Source organism: Phocoena sinus, chromosome X (assembly GCF_008692025.1).
Source record: "Phocoena sinus isolate mPhoSin1 chromosome X, mPhoSin1.pri, whole genome shotgun sequence".
NCBI lineage: Eukaryota > Metazoa > Chordata > Mammalia > Artiodactyla > Phocoenidae > Phocoena > Phocoena sinus.
In genome coordinates, this window is record NC_045784.1 from 10,906,201 (window position 1) to 10,928,862 (window position 22,662).

The 22,662-nt window shown below is 42.8% G+C and overlaps 1 protein-coding gene across 8 annotated transcripts in view; it reads left to right on the plus strand.

The window, feature by feature from the left end:
- The window catches only part of RAB9A (RAB9A, member RAS oncogene family), a 55,151-nt gene that overhangs the window by 24,908 nt on the left and 7,581 nt on the right, over positions 1-22,662 (plus strand). For 2 of the 8 annotated variants that reach the window (XM_032620755.1, XM_032620760.1), the window contains exons 1-3: positions 9,190-9,351; positions 9,562-9,849; positions 10,709-10,853. The gene's annotated coding sequence lies outside the window, so the exon portion shown is untranslated. Of the gene's footprint in view, positions 1-3,809; positions 3,922-9,172; positions 9,352-9,561; positions 9,850-10,708; positions 10,854-22,662 lie in introns of those variants that run through there. The other 6 variants (XM_032620754.1, XM_032620759.1, XM_032620758.1 and 3 more) reach the window with 5 other exon arrangements.

The window sequence follows — 22,662 nt, forward strand, 5'->3', positions numbered from 1 at the left end:
AGGTGCTCCTATGTTGGGTGCATAAATATTTACAATTGTTATATCGTCTTCTTGGATCGATCCCTTGATCATTATGTAGTGTCCTTCTTTATCTCTTGTAATAGTCTTTGTTTTAAAGTCTATTTTGTCTGATATGAGATTTGCTACTCCAGCTTTCTTTTGATTTCCATTTGCATGGAATATCTTTTTCCATCCCCTCACTTTCAGTCTGTATGTGTCCCTAGGTCTGAAGTGGATCTCGTGTAGACAGCATATATATGGGTCTTGTTTTTGTATCCATTCAGCCAGTCTATGTCTTTTGGTGGGAGCATTTAGTCCATTTACATTTAAGGTAATTAATGATATGTGTGTTCCTATTACCATTTTCTTAATTGTTTTGGGTTTGTTAGTGTAGGTCTTTTCTTTCTCTTGTGTTTCCTGCCTAGAGAAGTTCCTTTAGCATTTGTTGTAAAGCTGGTTTGGTGGTGCTGAATTCTCTTAGCTTTTGCTTGTCTGTAAAGGTTTTAATTTCTCCGTCAAATCTGAATGAGATCCTTGCTGGGTAGAGTAATCTTGGTTGCAGGTTTTTCCCCTTCATCACTTTAGATATGTCCTGCCACTCCCTTCTGGCTTGCAGAGTTTCTGCTGAAAGATCAGCTGTTAACCTTATGGGGATTCCCTTGTGTGTTATTTTTTGTTTTTCCCTTGCTGCTTGTAATATTTTTTGTTTGTATTTAATTTTTGATAGTTTGATTAATATGTGTCTTGGCATGTTTCTCCTTGGATTTATCCTGTACGGGACTCTCTGCGCTTCCTGGACTTGATTGACTATTTCCTTTCCCATATTAGGGAAGTTTTCAACTATAATGTCTTCAAATATTTTCTCAGTCTCTTTGCTTTTCTCTTCTTCTGGGACCCCTATAATTTGAATGTTGGTGTGTTTAATGTTGCCCCAGAGGTCTCTGAGACTGTCCTCAATTATTTTCATTGTTTTTTCTTTATTCTGCTTTGCAGTAGTTATTTCCACTATTTTATCTTCCAGGTCATTTATCCATTCTTCTGCCTCAGTTTTTCTGCTATTGATCCCTTCTAGAGAATTTTTAATTTCATTTATTGTGTTGTTCATCACTGTTTTTTTGGTCTTTAGTTCTTCCAGGTCCTTGTTAAATGTTTCTTGTATTTCCTCCATTTTATTTTCAAGATTTTGGATCATCTTTACAATCATTACTCTGAATTCTTTTTCAGGTAGACTGCCTATTTCCTCTTCATTTGTTAGGTCTGGTGTGTTTTTACCTTGTTCCTTCATCTGCTGTTTGTTTCTTTGTCTTCTCATTTTGCTTCATTTACTGTGTTTGGGATCTTTTCATAGGCTGCAGGTTCATAGTTCCCGTTGTTTTTGGTGTCTGTCCCCAGTGGCTAAGGTAGGTTCAGTGGGTTGTGTAGGCTTCCTGGTGGAGGGGACTAGTGCCTGTGTTCTGGTGGATGAGGCTGGACCTTGTCTTTCTGGTGGGTAGGTCCACGTCTGGTGGTGTGTTTTGGGGTGTCTGTGGCCTTATTATGATTTTAGGCAGCCTCTTTGCTAATGGATGGGGTTGTGTTCCTGTCTTGCTAGTTGTTTGGCATGGGGTATCCAGCACTGGAGCTTGCTGGTCATTGAGTGGAGTTGGGTCTTGGCGTTGAGATGGAGATCTCTGGGAGATTTTTGCCATTTGATATTACGTGGAGCTGGGAGGTCTCTTGTGGACCAGTGTCCTGAACACTGCTCTCCCACCTCAGGCACAGCACTGACTCCTGGCTGGAGCACCAAGAGCCTGTCATCCACATGGCTCAGAATAAAAGAGAGAAAAAGAAAGAAAGAAAGAGAGAGAGAGAGAGGGAGGGAGGGAGGGAGGGAGGGAGAGAGAGAGAGCAGGAGGGAGGGAGGGAGGAAGGAAGGAAGGAAGAAAGGAAGAAAGGAAGGAAGAAAGAAGGAGATAAAATAAAATAATGTTATTAAAGTAAAAAATAATTATTAAAAAAACTTTAAGTAATAATAAAAGAAAGAAAGAAAGAAGAGATCAACCAAACCAAAAATCAAATCCACCAATGATAACAAGCACTAAAAACTCTACTAAAAAAAAACAAAAAAACCCCAGACAGACAGAACCCTAGGAGAAATGGTAAAAGCAAAGCTATGCAGACAAAATCTCCCACAGAAGCATACACATACACACTCACAAAAAGAGGAAAAGGGGAAAAAATAATAAATCTTGTTCTCAAATTCCACCTCCTCAATTTGGGATGATTCGTTGTCTATTCAGGTATTCCACAGATGCAGGTACATCAAGTTGATTGTGGAGATTTAATCTGCTGCTCCTGAGGCTGCTGGGAGAGATTTCCCTGTCTCTTCTTTGTTCGCACAACTCCCAGGGGCTCAGCTTTGGATTTGGCCCCGCCTGTGCGTGTAGGTCACCTGAGGGCGTCTGTTCTTCGCTCAGACAGGAGGGGGTTAAAGGAGCCGCTGATTCGGGGACTCTGGCTCACTCAGGCCGGGGGGAGGGATGGGGTGCGGATGCGGGGCGAGCCTGTGGCTGCAGAGGCCGGCATGTCGTTGCACCAGCCTGAGGCACACTGTGCGTTCTCCCGGGGAAGTTGTCCCTGGATAACGGGACCCTGGCAGTGGCCCGCTGCACAGGCTCCCGGGAGGGGAGGTGTGGATAGTGACCTGTGCTCGCACACAGGCTTCTTGGTGGCGGCAGCAGCAGCCTTAGCGTCCCGTGCCCGTCTCTGGGGTCCACGCTGATAGCCGTGGCTCTCACCCGTCTCTGGAGCTCCTTTAAGCAGCCCAAACTTCACATTTTGAAAGCAAAAAAAAAACCCTCTTATCTCTAAGGTAAAGGTCATAAAATTCTTTTTCTTTAAGAAAAAGGAAATTTGGATATTTTCCCCTAGTTTCTTAATTTAGTTGACAAAGATGAGTTCAATCAAATGTCATCACTCTAACCATTGTAAGGACTAAAGTTGGGAATTCTTAGCAACATATTGGATCAATCTCTCCTCCCCTGCACATCTCCATCTAAACACACATACCCTGTGGTGTAAAATTATTGTGCATTTGAATTGTATGCCTTGTTGTAAAGTAGTCCCTTCCTCACATTTTCATAGGCTGAATTACATTATATCTCTACGGTGGGGGATTTCACACTTAGCTAATCCTATGAATTTTCCTCTATTTTATCATTGCCTTATATTATTTGTGGACATGTTTTTTTCCCTTGAATTGTCCATCAAGTTTTTAGTTGTATTTATATCCTTCAAAGCCCAGAGGCTATCTCTGGCCATGGTAGATGCTTAATGAAACTTTGTAAAATAGGTTTTTACTTAGAGCGGAATTTCAATATGAGTTCATATGTGTTTCTGTTCTGCATATTCCACCCCACACTTTGGAAGCCCGCATCCAACTTTAATAAACTAGATCAAATGTTACTGTTGTTCATGTTTCAAACTCAATCTCCAGAAAAGGAACTTATTCAAAATCAATTTATTTCATTGATGTTATGCAATTTGAAACTTATCAAATTAATAAAACAAAGCCCTGAGTTGTAAGAGTTGTGTTATATTGTTACTGTTCAAATATTTGGTGACCCTCCCAGTGGGCCAGTTCTAGAACACCACACCACTCAGATCAGATTTGCCACGTGACTTGCAGTGCCCCTCCCTTTGGAAGGATTGTACATCCCAGTGTGTGACATGCTTTTTAGCCAATGACATGGGTGGAAATGATGAACATTGCTTCTGCGTGGAAGCTTTGAGAGCCAGCAGGGGTATTACTTTGATCTCTCTTCTTTCAGTCAATGAGATATATCAGACAGAGGCTGCTCCGCTAGCTCAGGTTCATCAGTTTGGGTCCAGAGGGATGATGACATGGAACGGAACCACAGCTGACCCATAATGGACATTAAGGTAAGGAATAAATCTTGTTTTTGTAAGCCACGGAGATTTGAGGAGGGGTCATTTTTTCTACCACTGCATGGCTTAGCTTAAGCTGGCTGATCCAAAAGTGTTAAGAGAGTGTTAACAGCTTATGGAAAACCCAAATGAACTTTGTGGCCAACCCAATAGTTGCAAATAAAGACATCAACTCCTTCTAACTTAGAAAAGGAGTTTCTTGGGGAGATGCTGGGTAGCTCTTAGAGGCAAGACTGGAGTGTTGAGTTTGGACAGTGGGCAGGAAAACAGGAATCCAGATCATGAATGGCTTAATTAAGATGCTGTCACTACTATAGGTACTAGATCCTGCCACTGGCATCATCACCACTGCTATTATCTGTGGTCACTGGGTACCAGGGGCCACCACTACCCATGGCAGAATGAACTCTGAGCTGTTCCAGCATCTCCGTGTTGCTTTCCCAAGACTCAGATCTTCAAAGAGAGTATCTGATTGGCCGGAGTATCACATTGGTGGTTAGGATTTCAACCTATGAATTTTGGGGGGATACACACTTTCAGTCTATAGCAAGACAAGTTGTTAAACTCTTTGAATGATAAGTTTTCTATGGAGTCCTTTGCATTTTCTAAGCATATCATCTGTCCTTAATACAGTTTTGTTTCTCCCTTTGCTATCATGATACTTGTTCTTTTATTTCTGTGTGCTAAGACCTTCAGTGCAATGTTGAAGAGACATACTTATCTTTGCCCTGCTTTAAAGGGCATATTACAGATTTTAACTATTAAGAATGAATGATGTTTTGGTATAGGTTTTCAATAGATATTCTTTATGAGGTTAAGAAACTTCCCTTTTATTCCTGCTTTGCTGAGATTGTCACGAATGGTTGTTGAATTTTATTGAATGCATTTTTTTCTTCGTCTATTGATTTGATTGTATGTTTTTTCCCTCTTTCAAACTGTTAATGTTAAACCACCCTTGCATTCCTGAGATACATTTAAATTGTCATAACATATTCAATTCTATTGTTTTGTTTTCTCTTGACTATGAGTCACTTTTTGCTGCTTCTTGGCATGTCTAATATTTTTTTGTTGCATGCTGTGCATTGTGTATAAATGAAACATAAATGGTCTAGATAATATCTTTCACCGTTGAGAGTTCCCCCAGTCCTTCATTAGGCAGATAGGGTGAGGGATTTATCACTTTAATCCAATCAGGCATTGAGTTTAGGCTGAGCCTAGCTACAGCTGTGGCCAGCAGCCTGAACTGGCATGGATTATTTATGCCTATGTGGATGGCACTGACAGGAGGATGTGAGAGGAAAGAAGTTGCTTATGTGAGCACAATAGTTGTCTCAGCTTTTACACTGAAAAGGTCAAGAAAGCTGTTGATGGGCATTGGGTACTCAGACGTATGGCAACGGGGAGGTGGGAAGAGCACACTTCAGCATTACTGTCCTGAGTTCTAGGAGCGGCTCAAACTTTTATATGTGTCTGTGGATTTGGAAGGGCTTCTGTCTGAAGGAACGAGTTGGTAAGATAACTGGATTTTAGTCTGGCCCTTACCATTGAAGTCTGAGGCAAAGATTACATTTGGATGTCATAGAAAGTATTTCGAAAGGTTGCTTAAAATTGCTTCATTAAAAAATTTCCACTTACTGCTCAAAAGCATATTGTAACATGGGATTCAAAAATTCAATAAAAATTACCCAGATTTCTACTCCCCTAACAATTCAGCTGTTTTGAGTTTCCTACTTCCTTTCCATTCTTTTTTTTTTTTAATAAACACTCATGTGCACAAACACCCATACTAACACACACAAACATACTATTTACATATCGTAACCATGTTGTGCCTGGGATTTTCCTCCTACTGCCTTTAAAGGTGAAGTTCAGTTTATGACTCACATTCTCCAGGAAATCAGGAAAGGGATCAAATTCCCCACTTCATTCCTGAAGGTTAATGCCTGTGTCATTCTGCCCTCTGTAATTGCCCAGGTTAAGCTATGTTTAGAGTGTGGTAAAGAAAGAGCAGCGCTATTCAACATGTACTTATTACTTTTAAGAGAGCACATTGGATTTAGTTATGGATAGAGAAAAAATTATAATTTCAGTTTTTCCATCAGTGATGAAGATCTTGTAATAGTTTGCATCTTTATTTAGAATTTGAGTGCAGCTACATGCTAGGTTCTTGGTGAACTGCTGTGCCCTCAACCTGCACCAGCCCTGCCCACTGCTACTTGCTCATCATGAGTTACCTCCTCACTCATGCCTTCTTTGGTCCCATCACCCTGTATTCCCACCAGCCGCACCTTGTTTATTTCCTTCAAGGCCCTTAATCCAATTTATAACCACATTTATTTAGTTGCTTATTGAATGTCTCCTCCACTCTTCTGAGCTCTCTTAGGAAAGGGACTGAATCCAATTTATTCAGCAAGGTAAGGTCATATGATATAAACACAGCTGGTGGATAGAGGCAAAAATGAGGGAGGGTACCTGGGGACACCCCTGAATTCCTCCAGTGTCTTGTCTACCCGCTGTAGTCTCAATGCCTGAGAGGTCACATATCTGATTATTTAGATATGTCATTTAATGGTCAAATTGCCGACCATTGAGTCCTGTGTTTTTTCCCTGTATGTGAAAAGTATAATCAATTTAATTTTCTTTCTTTTTTTTCTGGCCGCGCCACGGGCCATGCGGGATCTCAGTTCCCCGACCAGGAGACCAGGGATCAAACCCGCGCCCCCTGCAGTGGAAGCGTGGAGTGTAAGAAGTCCACAGTCAGTTTAATTATAATCAATATTTATTATACCTGAATCTGGGGTCCACTTACTTGTAGCTTTTCATCAGAGACACCAGAGGTGATTTCTTTCAGACTCCAGCTTGAAATGGAGTATTAACTCCCAGTGCTCATAGTAATAAGTAGGTGCTATTTAAGGAAAGGAATCATTAATGCCCAGCAGCCTTGATCTCTTTTTCCTCCTTGAGTGATGCACTAGATGTTTACAGAATATAAAGGCGAAAACCCTAATTAGACGAAGGGGGCCAAAATACGTCAGTTCTTCAATGTTTTTCATCAGTAAACAAGCTCATGGAGCAAGAGTGATAGAGACCATCTATCTAAGTTGTGTCAGCTTGCCAGCCACACACATCCAACAACAAAAATGCCCCAAACTTGCCCTTCAGGGAAAAATCTTTCCACCCACCCTACTCTTGCACTGTCAAATCGATTAGGTAAAGAAGTGGATGGTGGGGACTTCCCTGGTGACGCAGTGGCTAAGAATCCGCCTGCCGATGTAGGGGACATGAGTTCTATCCCTGGTCTGGGAAGATCCCACATACCGTGGAGCAACTAAGCCCGTGCACCACAACTACTGAGCCTGCGCTCTAGAGCCCGTGAGCCTCAACTACTGAAGCCTGCGTGCCACAACTACTGAAGCCTGCGCCTAGAGCCCGTGCTCTACAACAGGAGAAGCCACAGCAATAAGAAGCCCACGCACCGCAACTAAGAGTAGCCCTTGCTCGCAGCAATTAGAGAAAGCTCGTGCACAGCAATGAAGACCCAATGCAGCCCAAAATAAATAAAATAAGTAAATTTTTAAAAAAGAAAAAGTGGATGGTGGAAGAGACCAAAATATACAAGTATTCTTAAGAGTCAGCTGGCTAGTGTCCAAGTAAGAGTTATTTCAGAAAAAGTAGCTTTCTGCAATTCTTTCTTCAGGTGCTGACTATGGCTACACTCAGATATGTTTATATGCCTCACTCACATTTTGGAACAGCGTAAGAATCACTTGTAGGACCTTCTTAGGGCCCTTTTTCGAAAACTCTTAGATTTCTCAAGGCTTACTTTAAGTCAAGGTACAATAATTTCATAAGTGCACCTGTTAATAGCTGGTTGGTATTACCGGTTACAGAGATAAACCCTTACCCCGTCACTCCTTGGCTATGATTATGACACATGATTTTCAGGTAGCATTTCCTTAGTGACCCTATGGAATGCTTGTTGCAATTTAGTCCAATGTATCTGACACTACGTATTTTTATTTTCTTTTGGAAAATTAACTCTAATGTTCTTATATGTTTGTTTTGTTGTGTAGTTTTAATTATGTGTTTTAAAATAAGATAATGAATATCTCTTCCTCCTCCCTATTGTCAATAGGTTTGTATTTTATAAGCCTTTACTCATATTTCCTTGGGGAAATAACCTATATGGATAAGATTCTTTTTAAATTTAATTAATTAATTAATTTTGGCTGCCCCAGGTCTTAGTTGCAACATGTGGGCTTCTTAGTTGCAGCATGTGGACTTCTTAGTTGCGGCATGCATGTGGGATCTAGTTCCCCCCACCAGGGATGGACCCCGGGTCCCCTGCATTGGGAGTGCCCAGTCTTACCCACTGGACCACCAGGGAAGTCCCTAAGATTTTTTTTTTCTATAAAAGAAAAATTCATTGAAGCTCAAACTAGAACTCAGTCTTTATTACGTGTCCCACTTCCACAAGTATTCTAAAATTGTCTTTTATATTGATACTTGTGACAAACTCTCTCAAATAGAACCGTTCTAGTACTGAATGAAAAGTCTTAAATTAGATTCATTACCTGAAAATGACTCCCTAAAGAGCCAGAGGTTAATGATTGTGGGTCCAGGAAATAATAAAAGTGAGATCCTTCTCTTGGAAAATAAAACTAAATCTGCCCTACAAAATATATTTAGAGGGACTAAAAATCCCTCTTTGGTCTCCAGGAGCCTGTATCGGAAGACCCGTTCGATCAACTCCATGTTTAAAGTGAGGAATTAAGATGAGTTTCCCCAGTACCCCCTTTTCCCACTACTGCTTTTTATTTAGAGAGGACAGAGGCAGTAAAATTTTTAACAAGAGCAAGGAAATTTAAAAAATTTACTCAAAAATCCTGTTATTTCACAGTATCACAGCTGTTCTCATTTTTCATCTACTCGTTTGTCTATTTGCATATTCATTTCTCAACGTAATCACAGCATCCTGTGATTGTGCTTATGCGATCTATTTATTTCCACTTTACGTCAGCCTTTAAAGATAACTATTATTTCGTGCTCTCTCGCGCGGAAACGTAGCCGTAGGACCAGAGGAATAGCCGACCGGAAGAAAAACCGGGATTTAGCTAGAACTGACAGGCACGGAGTGGGTGAGGGTTGGGCGAAGGAGACCTCGAGGCCCCGCCGCCCCCGGGCCCTCCGACCAGGCCCCGCCCCGCCTTCCCAGGGTTCCCGCCGGTCAGGCCCCGCCCTCTTTTCCCCGGCCCCGCCCCGTCGCCATGTTGTTCCCTCGGTGCTGGACGGGAGCAGCTGTAGTCGGACCCGGGCAGTGCTGCGGACGTCAGCTGCCCGCTGGGTCCTCGACCCTCTCTCTTTCCTCACTGCACCCGGACGGGCCGGCCCGGAGCTCCCGGGCTTCCTCCGTGTGGCTGCGAGGTGAGCGGGGCGCTGACTCCCTTCGGGGCCGGGCGGGGGCCTAGGCGGGCTGCGCGGGCGTCAGAGTCTGAGAGGAGCCCGCGGGCCGCGTGTGCGGCCTGGGCCTCGGGCAGCTGGGGCGGGAGGCGTGCGTGGCCCGTGCGGGTCACTCTCCCGCCCCCGGGGTGGCGGGGCGGCCTGTTGCCCACTGCCTCCTACTGACTGACGCAGGTGGAAAGATGGGGTCGCGCACCCGGGGAGAGAGACACACGCCCGAAGACAGACGCCCAGACGTCCTGGAGACACACACACGGGGAAGGAGATCCATCGACACCTGGTGACACATACCCAAACACCCAGGGAGAGGGACACATCCACACCAACCCCCGGGGAGACACACAGGGTCACACGGAGAAACCCCACCCAGGCACGCCAACCCAGCGCACTCCCGCATGACTCATGGAGAGAAAGCAGAGGCGCGCACGATTTGATATTGGCGACCTCCGACCTGCTTCCCAGGTGGATATTTGCTAAGGTGTTGGGGCCACTCGGAAGACCAGTTGGGACGTGTGGGGTGTTATCGGATTCAGACTCTCGCTAGGATTTCGGAATCGTGTTCCTCTCTTTCTTCCAACTTAGTATGTAGGGAGGCAAGATGAAAATTTTAAGTGCTGACCAAATAGTTGTGGAGGTATCCAGTTGGTTTTTGGGTGGTGGTTTTTTCTTTTCAAATGATGACACATCCCGTGACCGGGGTTCTTTTTAGGAATGACTTTTCTGCTAGTTTCCAAATTGTCACGTGACCGCGCTCTTTTTGTAGGATTTCGGAGGCCTGAAAAAAATCAATAGATTTTGGTTCCTTTTAAAAAAATCAATTAAAAAAATTTTTCTTCCGGGTTTGTCTTCCTCTGGCATCATTGTAGTGGAAAATACGTAAATTGCCCGTAATCTCAAAAACCGTTGGGTGGAACAAAACTGAAGAGATGAAGGAAGCTCGGTATTCTTCAGCCAGGGACTTTAAAGAAGACTGTTCTTTGTTTCGCTTTTAGAAGCTTAGGTTGAAGTTATCTTCACTGCTTGCCTCCTACTCTCTGCATCTGCTGTGGCCGTTTGGAGCTTTCAGTATTTTTGTGTGGACATTGTAAATTCCTCTTGTTTGTACTAAAAAGTTTCTGGCTTGCTGACTTATTTACTTTGGAGAGTTTTGTGAGTTGGGGATATTTTTGGTTTATCATTTGTGAGGTTAGAATAGACGGAGGAAAACTAAGTAGAACATTGCTGGCCTTGACTCCAAGCTGGGTTCTTGGAGACTAAGGAAATACTTCAGTGCTCTTCCCTCTTGTCCAGCCTCTCCTATTTTCATTTCTTTCTTCCTCAGCCACTTCTTCCATCTAGACTGTGGTACTCTGGAGGCCTGCAGATAAGTTCCTTTGGTTCTAGAGACGAACTTTTAGTCTACCCTCATTTCTTACCATTTCTTGGGCGGCCACTCCAGCACTGGGAGTTCTGTGCATGTAAATCCTGTAAGTACATCTTTTCATTTACTTCTCACAGCATTTCTGTGGTATTAGCTCCATTTTAAAGATGAAGAATTTGCTGGGGCGTAGGAGGGGTAGGTCTGTTCCAATGGTCACGGGTGGTGAGGGGGCAGAGCCGGGATTCAGAGCAGGGCTGTGTGAGTTTAGAGTGGTAGTTCTCAGTGGGGGGCGGAGGGTATTTGACAGTGTCTGCAGGCATTTTTGGTTCACACCTGAGAGGGTGTGCTGCAGGCACCTATTGGGTGGAGACCAGGGATGCTGCTCAACAGCCTACAATACACGGGACTGCTCCCCACGGCAAACAGTTGTCTGGCCCAGAATGTCGCTCGCACCCAGGTTGAGAAGCCCTGCTTGACCTCAGTCTGTGTAACTCCAGAGCTCACAGTCAGCGCTTCTCTAGTTCTTCAAATGTGATGTTGGTTCTATTTAGGGTACCGCCTCCTCATTTTTAGAAAGAGCAGGGGGTGGGGAGGATTTGAGAACTTGAAGAGATTTCCCTTGATTAAGGGACATATTCATTCATTTGAAAAATTGACCAAAAAATTTCTGATAACAGAATCTCCCCCCATCCTTTTAAAAAATATTTATTTATTTGACTGTGCCGGGTCTTAGTTGCGGCACTTGGGATCTAGTTCCCTGACCAGGAATCGAACCTGGGCCCCCTGCATTGGGAGTGTGGAGTCTTAGCCACTGGACCACCAGGGAAATCCCTCCCCCCCTTTTTTTTTCCGAAGGCAAAAGTGTCAGAACTTGAGAGTCACTCAGAGCCCTTGAAGTAGACATAGGGAATTTGGTTTCTGTATTATTCCACTTGTCAACAAACATTTTCTGAGTAGCCCGTCGGTTGCTGATACAAAGGTGCTGGTGATATGAAGGGCAGTGGGGAGTCCCCACCTCCCTGAAGCTTACAGTCTAATCACAGTCATGAGATCACGTTCTAACTTTGTCCTAGAACAAAATTTATTGCCCAGCCAAGGTCATGGGCCAGGTGTCTTTAAACAAAACAGCTGGGACTTCCCTGGTGGCACAGTGGTTAAGAATCTGCCTACCAGTGCAGGGGACACGGGTTTGAGCCCTGGTCCGGGAAGATCCCACATGCCGCGGAGTAGTGAACCCTGTGCGCCACAACTACTGAGCCCGCGTGCCACGACGACTGAAGCCCATGCACCTAGAGCCTGTGCTCCATAACAAGAGAAGCCAACGCTGTGAGAGGCCCCCGCACCTCAACAAAGAGTAGGCCCCGCTCGCCGCAACTAGAGAGAGCCTGCGCACAGCAACAAAGACCCAATGCAGCCATAAATAAATAAATAAATTTGTTAAAAGTTTTAAAAAAACAGCTGCACGCCAGCACGTAGGTACCTGTGTCATGGCATTTACTGTGGGTGGACTTAGGTGAAATGGGGAAAGATTGTTTTTCTTTTAAATTTTCTTTTAAATTTTATTGGAGTATAGTTGATTTACAACGTTGTGTTAGTTTCAGGTGTACAGCAAAGTGATTCAGTTATACATATATGTATATTCATTCTTTCTCAGATTCATTTCCCATATAGGTTATTACAGAATATTGAATAGAGTTCCCTGTGCAGTACAGTAGGTCCTTGTTGGTTATCTATTTTATATATATATATTACTGTATGTATGTTAATCCTAAGCTCCTAATTTATAAGGTTGATGTGTTTTTGATAGTTTTGTCAGTTGATCACGTGAATATTTACAAGAAACAAATTGGGAAGCCATTCTTGTTGAGCATAAAATTCTTCCTTGAATTAGCCTAAGTAGACAATAGTTCTGCATGCATTTTATCATTGAAATCAAGAAATATGGGGCTCCCCTGGTGGCGCAGTGGTTAAGAATCTGCCTGCCAATGCAGGGGCACAGGTTTGATCCCTGGCCCGGGAAGATCCCACATGCCGTGGAGCAACAAAGCCCGTGCGCCACAACTACAGAGCCCACCCACCACAACTACTGAAGCCCACGCGCCTAGAGCCCGTGTTCCGCAACAAGAGAAGCCACCGCGGTGAGAAGCCCACGCACTGCAACAAAGAGTAGCCCCTGCTCGCGGCAACTAGAGAAAGCTCATGCACAGCAACAAAGACCCAACACAGCCAAAGATAAAAATTAAAAATAAATTTATTTTAAAAAAAAAGAACAAATAAGCGATGAAATTTTTTTTAATTGAATTTTGCATTCTTCCTCTGGCATTCTCCAGCCTGTTTTCACCATGCCTAAATCTAGCCCCTTCAGTCCATGTAGTGCTTCATTCTGGTGGCAGATATAACTCTTAGGTGAACTTTGGGAGTGAGTGAGAGGAGTCCAAAAGGGTTGGTTCTGGGAGTTCCCTGGTGGCCTAGTGGTTAGGATTCTGGGCTTTCACTGCTGTGGCCTGGGTTCAATCACTGGTTGGGGAACTGAGATCCCGCAAGCTGTGCAGCACGGCCAAAAAAAAGGGTTGGCTCTGTTTAGGAATCACTGTGAGTGTTATTCTGTTATTCATGCGGTCAGCATGGCATCTTTTGTGAGGAGCTTTGCTTTTTGACTTGTGCTGATGGACAGTGTGTTGTTCATTGCTAATGGATAGATTTCTCTGCCTCTTATCAATTTTTGTCTGCTGTGGGGTAGAGGGGATGCTAAATTATACACCTAAAAATGATTGCTATCTCGTGGCGTCTAACAAAGGGATGTGTGCTCTGTTATTACTGGAGGGGTTTTATTCTGGGAAAGATCAGAGGAATTGGTGCAGGAAGAACATCCACTGGCCTTGGAGGAGTCTTGCTGGATCTGCAGTTGGCTTGCTTCTCTGGCCAGGTTAGGTCATCACATTTCTTTCTTCATAAAATGAGATGCTTTTACTTTATAACGTATGTGTATGAGAATACATGACACCAAGTAAAGACGTCACATAATTGGCTTTCAAGTACAGGCATACCTCGGAGATATTTTGGATTTGGTTCCAGACCATCGCAATAAAGCGAGTCACACAAATTTGGTTTCCCAGTGCTTATAAAAGTTACATTTATACTGTACCTGTCTATTAAGTGTGCAGTAGCATTATGCCTAAGAAAAACAATGCTTGTACCTTAATTAAAAAATACTTTATAGCTAACAGATGTTAACCATCATCTGCGTCTTCAGTGAGTTGTAATCTTTTTGCAGTACTGACATCAGTGATCACAGATCAGCATAGCAAACATAATAATAATGAAAAAGTTTAAAATATTGCAAGAATTATGAAAATGTGACACAGAGACAAGTGAGCAAATGCTGTTGGAAAATGGCGCAGATAAACTTGCTCCATGCAAGGGTTTACCACAGACTTTCAATTTGTAAAAGCCCACAGTATCTGTGAAGTGCAATAAAAACGAGGTGTGCCTGTAGTTCTGCCTCAGGCAATTTGCTGGTCAAGCAGCAGGAGGAAATAAGCAAAATGGGAGAGAGAGAGAGAGAGAGAGAGAGAGAGAGAGAGAGTGAGAGTGTGTGTGTGTGTGTGTGTGTGTGTGTGTGTGTGTTTGGGAAACACATCTCACTTGAAAGCTAGCTAGGTAATAAATTTGTTAGTCAAAACCAAGGACAAGAAAACAGGGCCTGTGACTAAGTAGGTCTTCAGCAGAACATTTATTAAGGATTTTTATTTTTGAGGGGGTGAACTCACAAAACGCCTCAGCGAGTTTGGAAAGCTGTGATGCAGATGAAAGGTCAGGGTACCTGAGGGAAGGAGGGGGGCCGGCTACCCTGGGTTAGGGAGGTGAGGCCAGAGCTTGCCAGAAAGCCTGGGTGTGCCAGCTGGGGAGAGAACTCGGAAAACTCTCCATTTCCCAGCGTGAATCTTGGTATTGTATGTGTAGTGAAGTTGAGCTCTCCGTGTTTCCACGTTCTGGGTTCTTCCATTACTTTCTGTTAGTTTTTGACCGTGGCCGGTACAGGGTTTAGGATGCTGTTGCTTATCATGAACACAGAGAAGATGAGATCTAAGTGAATGTAGGCAAGGTCATAGCTAGATGAGCATGGGCTCGGGAGAGCTGGCCGTGCGTTTTGGAAGAAATATAGAAAGAAGCGAAGCAGGCCATGGAGGCTTCACGCTGGCTTCACTGAACCCGGCTCATTTCATCACGGGGAGTCTGAACACAGGCTCCACTTGTGTCCGAGGCCTGATGCCTTACAAATGTCTACTGTTGTTTGACGGGGATGGAGAAACAGTATGGAACAACTTTCTACATTCATCCCGTGGCCACATTTCATTATCCAAGTGTGAAGGACAGCAGAGCAGTGTAGCCAGTGAACTGAGCTGCTGGGTCAGCGTGAACTGTTTTCATTCCAGGTTCTTATGAGCTGGATTAGGTTTGGGGGTACAGAAGCCAAGGTCGTTTCCAGAAGGTTTGTTCTCTTGAGAGTGGTTGTGTTATCAGTGTTAGAGAAGCGTGAAAGACGCCTTACAGATTCCTGTTTCTGGAACTTGCTCTGTAGAACTTTAACAGATAGGGAGTGTTTAAATGATTTAACAGGTTTGCAAATGCTGGAACTCCCTGGGGTGCGGTGTGTGGCTAGGCAACCTCTCCGGTGTGCGCAGTTTCACACTTGCATGTGTAACCAGAGCAGTGACTAGGTGAATACACCTGAACATACATATGTGGTTTAGTTGGAAGTCAGAACAGAAGAGCTGCTTGAAGGCCACATGTTGGTGAGTGCAGAGCATTTTCTAGAATGAGTTCCAGTACTCTTAAATAAAATTTCAGCTATCCTCTTTGGGAGCAAACAGCTCCTACCCTCATATCCTGTTCCACATTAATATTTGCACAGTACCTGAATTTTATCACACTAGCCCTGGGAAACCCCGCCTCACAAAGATACGGTGTCATTGAAAGGAATGTGGTGTGAGCTAACGTGGAGACTGAACTCCCTTGAGCGCCAGTTGTGTGGCATCCTGTGGGCGGCCAGGACCTCTGTGGTGCCCTCCAAAATATCACATACCCTGCCCTGCCTGGTTTCCTGTGTGCACTGTCGCTTGATCTCCCCTCCCTCATTGTCCAGAGTGTTCCATCCCCAACTTCTGCTGCACACAGTTTATTAGGAAGTGGGTCTGCTGGTGGGGAAAGGGGCCCCTGGGTGCAGAGGAGGTGTCATGGGGTCTACCCTTGTGCTTTCCGCCCAGCCAGCCTGTCTCAGTCATTGTTGAGAAGTGCCTCGTGCCCTCTGGGGTCTGTGTGCTCTCTGGGGCTGGTTTCTCATTGTCAGCTGCTTCTCCCCAAGTTAGGATTTCTGTCTCTTCAGTTTGTCACTGCTGGACCATTTGCTTTCCATCTTCTCGGTTTTGTCTCTCATCTACAGTTGTTCTCTCTTATTGTCCTTTTCGGGTTTGTACATTATTTTAGACCTTTCCTGTCTTCTGATGGGAGTGAAGGTCACACATGTTTGACCTGCCCTGTTTAAGTAGACCAGGGGGAAGTTATTTAATCTTTATGAACTTGGTTTATTGATCTATAAAACATGGGTGGTAGTGTCCAACTTGCAGGTGACTTCAAGGTGCTCTCTGCCAGGTACCTAGTAGATATTCAGTGAACAGTGGTGGCTGATGTTACTATGGTCATAGCATTTGTTATTTGAGCAAACAAGAGAATGGCAGTAGGTAGGGAGGGAAGTGGACATGTTTGTTGTGTGGGTGAATGAAGTGGGTAAGACAGAAGAAGAAAGAGATTTTGAAAATGGGGGAAATAGTTAGTTTGGTGTTAGATATGTTGAATTTGAACTGCCATCAGGGTACCAGATGAATATATTATAAAGGGGGTTGGAATTCTTATCTGGTGCCCAAGGGGTGGGAGGGTGGAGGTGGGCTTTAGTTTAGGAATCACTGGGTTTTATATCCCAGGAAGATATGGTTTGGGAAGAGGTAAGGTCATCAACCTTGCGGTACATCTCCTTAAGAGCCCGTAAGAAAAGGGAGCCATCTAGGTTGCAGAAAGCCAACGGGGTGAGGGGAAGAGAAAGCAGAAACTATTATCAGGGTAGTTTTATGAACAATGAAGTAGGAAGCATTTTCAAGGTCATTGCCAGGCTGTTTAGACCTAATAGAGGCAGTAATGGTGGCTGAGTCCTGGCTAAGACTTGAAGGTCCTACTGAGGCCTCCAGCTATGGGTGTGATACTTACAAGACCCTTTCCCAGTTGGGCCTCCATTACCTTATTTGTTTAAAAAAAAAAAAAGCCTTGTGTACCCTTCTGAGATTTTATATCATGTACATTCAGATAAATCTCTACATCTCAGAGTTCACTGTCTCCTAGGTGGGCCTCTGGTGAGAACATTGGTCAACCATGAGGGTGTGTCTCCAGAAGTGTACACAGGGAAGTCCTAAGAGAGGCACTTTTTTCATTATTTAGGGCTGCATGTGCCTTAGGTCATTTAGATGAGGACCGAGGAGAAGCCAATGGACTGGCCATTAGGAGGTCTCTGGTGACTTTTGCTGACATTCAGGGGGATAGAGGGGTTGAGAACCTGCGTTTAGTGAGAGGGTAGAGGGTTGATCAGGCACAGAGCCGAAATGGGTAGTGATGGCAGAGTAAGTTGGGGCTTGGAAAGCTTTTTTTAAGCAAAGTCAGCTTCAGTACCTTGGTGGGGACAAACTGGAGCATCACTGATGGAGAAGTGGGATGAAGTGAACTTTATATTTCTTTAATTGATCACACGAAATATACAAAAGCTACCTGCAGTGCTCTTAAATTTCTTCTCATTTTGACTTGGTGACAACTTCCTTGAAGAATGGGAGCCTCTAATCTAGTTGAGTCCTGTATGCCAGACATACAGCTGTTCTCTTTAAATAGACCTTGGGAAATTCCACTCCTCTTATTTAATTTCTCTAACAGCCAAAGAGTTCTACCTGCTGTGGCCCTCGTGGTCAGTGTTGCTATACTAACTCTTCCCTGAGCTTATATGGAAGTTCTCCAGCTCTTAACCTTTTCTGCTCCAAATTAAAGATATCAGTTTTCTTATCTAACTTGAAGAGACAAGTCAGAACCAAGGTTCCCTTAAGTTACAGCAGATCATTTAGGAATCACATTTAGTTTGTGTTTTGCTGCTTTAATGTATTTTTCTAACATGCATATTAAAATTCATTTCTTTCAGGACTTCCCTGGCAGTCCAGTGGTTAAGACTCCGTGCTTCCAATGTAGGGGGCGAGGGTTCGATCCCTGATCAGGGAACTAAGATCCCACATGCTGCGCGGCATGGCAAAAAAAAAAAAAATTCATTTCTTTCATAATGCAGTCTTCTTCCTGAAGTACCTAGCTGTACTTCCCAGTACAGTTTTCCTATTTTGTGACCTTTATCCATTTCTTTGCATTTTAATTCTGTCCCCCAAAGTGCAACCTTTATCCCCACTCTTTTCTGTCAAGCATTTCAAATGCCTTTTTCAGGTGTCTTATTATAGGTAGATTTATGCTTGTTCCTTTTAAGGACTTCATTAAATAAAACAAAGAACAAAATGTGATCCTCACTTATAGGATTAGCAGTTTCCTGTGAATAAGTCTCTTCATTGAACTGTCACAGTTCATGGGCAAAGTGTAATATTAGGAAAGTCTTATGGGTGAGGGAAATAGTAACGCCACGTAAAGATGAAAGTCTTGAGGGTGTTATGAACTACACAGATCGATCACACGAAATATACAAATATTGCAGACATGTATTGATCATTTCTTGAGGTCCACATTCCTTTAAGAATCTGGTGAAACCTTTTTATACTCTTTCCAGAGAAAGGCTCAAGTACATGCTTCCATCCATACCCTCATCCTTATTTCACATGTGATTCTAGGAGGTGCATTTTCCCCCTGCAGCTCCTTCATGGACTCCCAATTAAGCACACTGGATACCTGTACTGTTTAATACAATACTCATGTAGCTATTTAAGTTTAAACGAATTGAAATGAAATAAAATTAACAATTCACTTCTTCAGCTGGACCAGCCGCATTTCAAGTGCTCAAGAGCCACATGTGGTTAGTGACGACGGTATTGGGCATAAGAACATTTCCGTCATCACAGGAAGTTCTGTTGGATCATGCTGCTCTGTACTTTCAGGATGATTTAAGAAAATTGAATTCCTTAACCAAATCTCTTTTTTTCTCCTCTCTTCTCCCTTCCCACTCTCTCCACCACTGTTAATGGTTAGTATACCTAACTACAAAGGTGCCTTGTTTTAAGCAAAATTGAAAGTATATATTTCTTTAAAGTTTAATTAGCTCATCTTCATAAAAGAGTACTTACTGAAACGAGTTCTTTAAGGAGAGTGAGCTGCTCTGATATCGTGGAAGCGTGGTTTGATTTACACAGCATTTTCCTTGTCTAGCTCTCTCTGAGGTAATGCTCAGTGGCCACCTAGATAATTTATTTCATCTGCCAAGTTGTGCCTCCAGTTTGGTCTGTTCTTGTGGAATTTTGCTTAATTCTTTTTGTTTTGGTTGACCTTTTGCTGTAAGAGATCACACCCATTATTACACTTAATGACTTCCTTGACTTGCCTCTCTCATTCGTGTGTTTCAGCACAGACGACCAGGAAGACTGGAAATAAAGGGTGGAGCTAATAGGCTGTTAAGCGAGACACCTGTATTAAGATACGAGGAAACAAATACACCTCAGGCGAAAATAGAAATAATCTAGGGATTATCCATGCTTTTGTTGCCTTGGTTAGTTTCTTCAAGCCTCGGTTTCTCAAGCTATGAAATGAAGTGGCATGCCTCTCACTAGGGCATTCAGAGTGAGTGCAAAAGGAATGTGTGATTTTGGGGGAAAAAAAAATTGTTCCTAAATTTAAACCAGGAGTGATAAATTCAGTTTAAGGTTTTGGAAGTGAGAGTTAGTCACGGGGTTTCAGATTTGAAAATCTGAAATTTTGAGGAAGCAGTTTATAAACCCAGCCTACTCTCCCTTTGATAACTTGTTAGAGGAATGTCGTTTTTCAGCGTTTCCTGTTGCATTCAGTACTTATTTTAAAGAGGTTTCCTCATGTGACTTTCAAGTAAGAATGAATTTTTTTGTCCTCTCCCACACATTTTTTCCCCCACACACATTTTAATAGACCTCAAAAATAGAATGGGGGAAGGAACTAATTGAATAGAGAAACACAGAACTGTAAGTACAAATAGAAAAATAAGAATAGAATAACAAGAATGAAGGAGGAAGTAGTTCACTCTTTGTTCTCAGTTTAGCATTCATTTGGTACCTCATCGAATGGAAAGCTTTGTACTAGATGTTGCAGAACCAAAAAAGGACAAATGAATGGATGGCATTAGGTGTTGTGTGTCCCTCCCAGGGAGTTGACGCTGTAATTAGGAAACAGACACGTACACAACTGACAGATGGTTAAAGCATAAGTGAAGGAGAGCTGTAATAGAGGTGGAATGATGATGAGAATGAGGAGAAAGATTAGGTGTCAGAGGGTGGGGGGTGGGGGTGGCAAAAGTGGGCCTTCGGATGACTAGGATTTTCATAGCTGTTGATGTGTGTGGGGGTCCTGCTAGTCCAAGATAAGGGCCTGAGCAAAGGCTGGACAGTAAATGCCTGTGATAGGTTTGGGGATGGCGACTTGTAGGGATATAATTGGGACAGGCAGGTATATGAGGTTGGAAAGCTCTTGGAATGCCATGCCCAAAATCCTATATAATAAAAGTTATAAAGAAATAAATGGGTTTCATTATCTGTAAGAATGGAGGCAGTTAGATCAATGACCAATAAATACTGTCTACCTTTAATCCATACAAACATTTCTATTTGAGATATATATTCTCCATGCTTGGATCTGATTCCCCCTTGGTTTACTGTAATATAGTAATTGGCTTTGGAAGCCAGCATGGGGGTGGAGAAGGCCAGGGAAAAGGCTACTACTGATACACTATCCATAAACAATTGATAGTGCAAGATAAAAGTACACAATAGAAAAGCTGGAAAAAATAGTGTTATGAAAAGGAAAGGGTTGGCATACAATGCACTTTTTTTATCTTTAGTTTTGAGGTATTTGCTGAAAGCATGGTTTATTTTCTTTCCTGCCAGTAACCTACTTAACCAACTTCCTGTTCAGATTAGTGTGTGCCATGTATGACATGCATTGGTGCCACCACATGGTATTGTAATCCTAATAGAGTATCTATTGTGTGTGTAACTGGCTTATTGAAAAGGATACTGCTGAAGGGACAAGGAGATCGTCTGTGGCACGTGTAAATCTAATGTTAGGGTCTTACTGCTAATTCTGAGGCCGATGTAATTCCCATACCGTAAAATTCACCTTTTTAATGTATACAATTCAGTTGTTTTTAGTATATACACTAAATTGTGCAACCGTCACCACTATCTAATTCCAGAGTATTTCTGTCATACCCCCCCACCCAAAAAAAAAGAAAGAAAGAAACCCCATACCCATTAGCAGTTACTCCCGATTCCCTGGAACCACCAATCTACTTTCTGTCTCTATGGATTTGCCTATTCTGAACATTTCATATAAATGGGATAATATATATATGGCCTTTTGTGTGTGGCTTCTTTAAATTATAATGTTTCTGAGGTTCATCCATGTTGTTGCGTGCATCAGTACTTCATTCCTTCTTTGACTGATTAATCTTCCATTGTATGGATAGGCTACATTTCATTATCTATTCATCAGTTGATGGACATTGGATTGTTTCCATTTTTTGGCTATTGTAAATACTGCTACTTTGAATATTCATGTACAAGTTTTTGTGTGGATGTGTTTTCATTTCACTTAAGCATATGCCTAGGAGAGGAGTTGCTGGGTCATAATGTTAACTCTGTGTTTACACCTTTTTGGGGAACCGCAGAATCGTTGCACCATTTTACCTTCCTACCAGCAGTGTATGAGACTTCTAGTTTTCCTGCGTCCTCAGCAACACTTGTTATTGTCTGCCTTTTTGGTTTTAGTCATCCTAGTGGGTGTGAAGTGGTGTCTCATTATAGTTTTGATTTGCATTTCACTACCTGGCCAATGATGTTGACCATTTTTGCCCATTTTTAAGTTGTTTTTTTTAAAAATTATTGTTTAATTTTAAGAGTTCTGGTTACAGGTCCTTTATCAGATATATGATTTGCAAATATTTTCTCCCATCCTGTGGGTTGTCTTTTCACTTTCTTGACAGTAGCCTTTGAAAGCACGAAAGTTTTAAATTTTGATGAAGTTCAGTTTACCTAATTTTTCTTCTGTTGCTTGTGTTTTGGGCTTCATATTGAGTTATTTTTAATATAATCTGAGTTACAGAAAAATTTAAGAGGCAGTTGTCCTTAAGGTCTGGTGGATAGCAGTATTTGATGAAACTTTAAAAGAAAATCATTTCTATTTCATTTCAATTAAGGCATTCAGTCAAGCTAGGCTTTAAGTGAAAATGAAGCTTTAAAAAATACTTTTGAGTCTGCCAACCCCTGCCCAAATTGCAGATTCAAGAGCAAAATAAATTATTTTGGTTGCTTTAAAAAATACACATTTGACATTAAAAAAAGCAGTATGAATTTGCAACCAAATCAGGACTTTGAAGACTGAACTCGGTATTGATTATTCGAGGTTTTCTTGCAGACTTTCATGTTAACCTGTGAGCTTTTACATGGTGTCATCACGGTGTGCACGTTCTTCAAGTTTATCACTTAACAATGTATTTCTACAGACCCGAGTCTCCATGTCTCCTCAAGGGTGGCAGACGATCCCCAATTATGCATTTAGGTCATTTCCATTTGCCCCACTGGGAAAGTCCTTCCTTCCTTCCTTCCTTCCTTCCTTTCCCTCCCTTCCTTTCTTTCAAGATGGTTTTAGAATGG